This window comes from Anser brachyrhynchus (genome assembly GCF_964034855.1).
Source record: "Anser brachyrhynchus genome assembly, chromosome: 7".
In the NCBI taxonomy this organism is placed as follows: Eukaryota; Metazoa; Chordata; class Aves; order Anseriformes; family Anatidae; genus Anser; species Anser brachyrhynchus.
Window position 1 is genome coordinate 40,917,557 of NC_137701.1, and position 6,100 is coordinate 40,923,656.

Genomic DNA, 6,100 nt, shown 5'->3' on the forward strand with positions numbered 1-6,100 from the left:
GCCGCCTCGGCGTGGTGCCTCCCGGGGGGTCCCCACCCGGTCCGTGGGGGGACAGGGGGACGGGGGCACGGGGGGCACGGGGGCTGCTGCCATCTGCATCCCAGCGAGGGCGGCAGCAGGAGCCCCACGGGTCCTGAGGTGCTCCTGCCGGGCTGCCGTGAGGCACAACCGGGCAGGATTTTAGAGCTGCTGCTGCTCCCTAAACCCACCGAGATGCTTCTCTTACACTTTCAAAAAATATACATTTCAGAGTCATAAAAATTTACAAGTACTTGAACCATAATCTGCCAATTGTGGCAGCTGTTTCCCATGTAATTTCAGATACTTCTGTTATAATGAATGTGTCTCACTTGGCTGAAGTTCCTGTGAGTATTTAACTCAGACTGTACATGGTCCTTTCCAGACCAGTTTCCTGCTCTGAATTTCCTCTGCTGTCTGGATGAAAAGATGTCACAAAACATGCAAAATGTATAAGATATACAACACTGACTCCCATCTCTGGTTTAGTAGGATTTCTCTTCTAAGGCTGCTTCCGTTTACCGCCAGGCAGATTTCTCACACCACATTCACGTACAAGTGTTACATGTATTTTATAAGGAATAGGAATAAAATCATAACAAAAGTAAAAACCATGGGGAAAAAATGAAGAAATGGAGGAAGCAGCAGGAAGCATAGGATTTATTTATTTTTTCTTCTACAAACAGTAGACAGAGTGGACTTAAAACATTTTTGCACAGTCACATTTGTAAGACCCAAATCCATAGCGAGTGCTGGCCTCCCAGGTAAATCGTTCTGCTGCAACATGGAAGTGCTGCTTTGGGGAGCTTCTGACAAACCTCAGAATCTGATTTTTGTTAGTTATTTCCTTAGGAAAACAAACTATCATACATAAGTGTGCATGTGAGTAAGCCAGGTTGGAAAGCACCAGAGAATGTGCACAAGTGACAAGAACATGTGCCTCGTTAATACCAGCAGACGGTTCGGAGTCCTCCGTTGTGCTCAGCCCATGTTTCACATCCCAGCGGGTTCCCTGATGGCACCCTCCCGCGTCCCCAAAATTGGGGATATTTTTTTTTCCATACCTCGTCTTTGAGGCCGTTTGGTCTACATTCGGCTGAGTAACAGCCCGTCTGTAAATAACTCTTTGCTGTGTCTCGGGCAAAGGAGCGGCGTTTCTGGGTGCCTTCCAGCAACACAACCAGGCTGCAGCGCTAGGGCAGGGCTGAGCTTTCCGACCCCACTTTGCTCCAAGGGTGTCCCAGGGCATTGGCCACAGGTCTGAAAACCAAGGAAGCTGCAAATAGGTCTCTGGGTCCATCCGGCACCTGAAGAATCAAGCTGCGAAAAACGTCATGTTTTAAATGTGATGGGACACAGGGCTTTTGGTGACAGCACCTACTTGGCTACCCAGCCCCTGGCTCTCATTTAGGGGTCGTTCTGGGGGTCTGCTCTGACACTGTGGGCCGGCACAAAAGCAGGCACGGCAGAGGGGCAGCACCGTGGTGGCCAGGGTACGCACACAGCGTGAGCTTCCCAGGAAGGGCTGCCCCAAATCTGCCCCATGCTCCGGCCACACGCCTGGGACAGAGATCTGGGACAGAGCCCCCTGAAGCGCTGGCTTTGTCCCCCACGGGGACCGGGCCATGGCACCCACCAGCACGTGCACAGGCAGTGACGGTGACCGTGGTGAGACCCAAAGCTTTTCCTCCACTGTAGACTTCTTTACATCAACTGCTCGGCCCACCAAGAGACAAGCTCTGGAAAGGCACGTGCTCCCTAAAACGAGCAAGGGAAGCAGAGAAAAGAAGCAGAAAAGAACCTACCTGAGACAAAAGGTCTACGTGTGGGTCCCCGGCCGAGCGGCCGTGCTGCAGATCCTGGAGGTGGCACGGTGACAGTGCCACAGCGATCGGCTGCCTGCAGAGACACGTGGCGTGTGTGCCCCAGCACCAAACGGGCGGCTCCTCAGGTCACTGGGCAAGGACAGCAATTAATGGAAGGGAACTATTAGACAGCACCTGCGAGCAATTCTATTTTAGAACTTGACCTTAATTTCATTCACTACTGAAACCGGCTTTTTAATCTTTACCAAAAAAAGTAAACTGTGCTTTCTTAAATTTTCTTACAGATTTTGGTGGCCTGAGCCGTGCCCGTGTTTCACTCCCCCAGACAGGGAGCGGGGCAGAGCCGCCGGGGGCAGCACAACGGCAGGTGTGACCACCGATCTAGTGCGTTTTGAAGGGAGAATTTTAGCAAAGGGTGTCCTCAAAAGCTAGCATTGCTATAGCAACAGTCCTGCAGTTGGTAGCACCAGCTGCAAGAGGGATGCACGCTGGCAGGTTGATCTGTTTGGTTGCTGCCCCCGTGCCGCACCACGAAGGGAGACGTCCCAGCTGCAGGACCTCAGGACCCTTCCCACGCCCCCCGAGCAGATGAGGGCTGTCCCGTGTGCTGCAGGGCCAGCACGCACACCCCGCCGTGCCTTTCCCCTAGCCAAATGGCTTTGTGCACCCATGCCCTGCAATATACTGCACACTGGAGCATGATAGAAAAATGCGGAAAACTCTGAAGCTGCTTACCCCAGGAGCAGGTTCACCTAGTTCGGCACCACAACCCCGTGCAGGTACCTGGCAGAGGCTCGCTTCCCCCAGGCTGGCTTTCGCTAGACAAAGAGGAACCTGCCCAAAACAATCCGGTGTGGGATTACATAAGGCCCTTTCCCTTGGGGAACCTCTGCTGCTATTTAGCTGATTGCAATTTCTCATCACAGCAATTCTCAACATCATCATTATCAGAACAGCAATCAAACACAAACAGGAGCTGGTTCTAAATGAGAGATGGATGGGTAATGAAATAATTGCTTTGCTTCGCAGCCCAGGGACACCCCCCAGCCCCCAAATACCTGACCTTCTCACGGGTATGTCAGGTACCAGGGTTTCCATGCTTTACATCACTCCTAGATAGATTACACCCATAACTCTGCCTTGCCCAAGGCATGGTGGAAACCCCAGCTAATCTCTAACTCAGAAAATTTCCTTTGTAATTTCCAATTTGGAAATATATACTATTAAAAAAATGTATTGCTTTATTGTTATTTCCCTGTGTGCTGCCCAGTGCATCAGCTGCACAGTGGCTTCCTGTTGCTGCCCACTGACGTGGCTTTTGGCACAGTCCCGTCCGTGCGTTCCTCACACCTGCACACGTGCTGCGTTACACGCCGAGCAGCTTCTCAGGTGTGCTAACTGTTGCACTGGGAAGTGCGAGGTCCTGAAAAGTTAAAGATAATTTATCACCCAAGGAAAAGCCACCATTCCATGCCCCCACCAACTACAAAGGTGTATCCATTTAGTGCAGTACCAGTCACACCTCCGCTGGCCAAAAAAAACAGTCCTGGCTAGAATTAAATATCCTTCCCTTACCCAAACGGAGACTGTCCACCAGTTTTTGAAATTAGGCATGCTAAGCACCCAAACATCCTGGAAATGTGATCATTTTAGGAAAAAAAGGTTAATCTTCCTGGAGACTTTTTAAGCTGTACGGTGTTTAGATTTACAGATATATCTGTAAGTACATTTCTAATGACCCCTGTATGCCAGAAGTCTTCATTCACTGCTCCTCCCCAAAGAACCTGCTTTTGTGGCATGTTCCAGTGTCCACATACACCTTTGTAAATCAAATAGCTTTGCCCAAGGTACGGTCATCTCTGGGGGCTGACTGCAGGCTCTGGTACCGCTGCCATCTCCGTATCACTGTTTGTTGTGGCTTACCCCAACATTTCCACCCACACCCCTAACTCAAAACCTGTACGTGTCCATCGAGATTCCTAGGACAAGTTCCTTTTTTTCTTTTCTTCTTTTTCATTTCTTTTTTTTTTTCTCTCTCTCTCTCTTTCTCTTTTAAAACCCAATCCTGTCTGGAGGAGCAGGGAAATGCTGACAGGTGACTTGCCACTTGCCACAGGTGCATTTTCTTGACACAGCAGAAGTTAAAGCATTGCAATAAACTTCCATTTACTCTGTGCCACCTTGTCTCTGCCAGGCTTCATCAAGGAGCCCTCAAAGATCAGTGAGGGGTAAGAAGTACTCTTCTGACTTAAGGTTTTGCTCCAAATTTAATATCCCAGCCAGGTGTTTATAAAGACCCTCCTAAAGCAATGGCAATGGGCCCTGCTCAAGTTTTCTTTCCATGTTCCAGCTCGGGTGGTGGTGGCGGTGCCTGGTGTCAGCAGGAATGCAGGGTGGGTGCCTAGGGGTGAGAATTTGGGTCAGCGGGCTGCTGTCTGGGGGGTCAGACCAGCTCTGAGCTCTGCTGAGCTGGAAAGGGGCCGAGAGAGCTGGAGCCAGGCAGGGACGTCGCCCCGCTGCTGTGCAGGAAATTCGTGGAGGCTCAGATCAACAAAGCACTTGAGCACATGCTGCACTCCAGGCGTGCAAGGGCTCCCGGGGGGATCCATCTCCTCCTCCCCGTCAGGCACTTGCTCAAGTGCCCTGCTGAACTGGGATCCTGCGCCTGGGATGCTTGAGCTTCACCAGCAAGCCTCTGCGTTCGGCTACCTGCTGTACGATGAATTCTTTTCACAAAGAGATAAAATCAGGAAATGCTGAAAGTTTGACTTCCTGGGAGTGATAGAAAGCATTGACTGGTTACTGGGAGCTTATTTGGTGGCTTTGGATCACTTCCTAAATCAGTAATGCCCCTGGCTTTGATACCAGAAACCAGCATCTGCCCAAGTAGAGCTTGGGCGTTTCCACGGGGGCCGTGCATGTATATTTAGATATATATATATATGCCCTCAGATACCTGTATACACATATCTGTATGCACATTTATAACCCAACAGTCAGGGGGATTTCTTTCTCCTGAATTTGAGGAGAAAATAGCAGAATTCACTGTAAACTTTCCAACGTGCACCCCAGCCTAACAAGTGAGAAAACACCCGTCTTTGGCACCAGTCCTCGATCCCCTTGCAGCTGGGTCCCTGCCCCGCCAGCGAGCACAGCAAGCCAGCGCTGCAGCCCTGGGAGCAGTGCCACCACGGGATTTTGTTTCCTGAGCAAAAGGGAGAAGCAGGCAGGCGGTGCCACACTGCCCTGGAGATGGGAAAGAGCACGGTGCATCGTACGGCAGCGTGAATGTAAATATAGATACCCACATCCTGCAAACATAATGCTGCACAGCAGGCATCTCGGGCAAAAAAACTGTAAAAAGCCATCAAATGTCATAACGGAGCTGTGATAGCCGTCCTCCCTCCGTCCTGCAGCAAATTTTAAACACCGAGATTTGCAGCAAACGCAAAGCTCTCCGTATCCAGCTGCAAATAAAGCCCAGGTTAAATGAACGGCGTCCTGGCTGAAGGGCCCCGGCTCTTTCATCCCCTTATCAGCCTCACGTGGGCAGCTGCAAGGTAAACATGAAACAGTGCCGCCGGTAAATTCTGGTTTTGAATCCTGACAGCGTATTTCCAGACGTATCACATCTTAATCAAATTTTAAAATAAAACATCCCAGCACCAGGCTCCGTCATAAACCTAAAATTATATAACACACATGTTTTTATGCTTTGTCAATTACATTTGAAATAGGGACTGTTTGTTTCAGCCCCTCTAAAAATGAGACGAGGATGAGAAAACAACCTATTTCCTTATTAGGTTCAGGAGTCAAAGGACTCAGCCAGGAGCCGCAGGCTTCAAGAGCATAGAAGATTAAGACATATATTGGATTCATGATGGAGGGCACAAAGTTCATTTTCAAAATAAAACAGAATTTTATTCATATTCCTTTTAAAATTCAGATTGCCATTTGCCAGCTGACCTGTGACATGGCAGCAGTGTATTACATTTTCAATGAGCAGTCTGTCTGGAGCTGGCAGGAGAGGAAACTGCTTCCTGGTCGCATTTTTTCACCACCCTTAAATACTAAGAATTTGTCAGAATTGTTGTTGGAATTGTAGCTGGTGCAAACAGGGACAGGGTAGCATATTTATTTTTAATAAGGAGACATGCAGAATAGCAAAGTGGCTGGCATTGTGCACTGAATAGGGCTAATGGAAAAAAAAAAAAAGAAATCAGAGCTCAGTTGCAAGTTGTATGTGGAAATCAGGG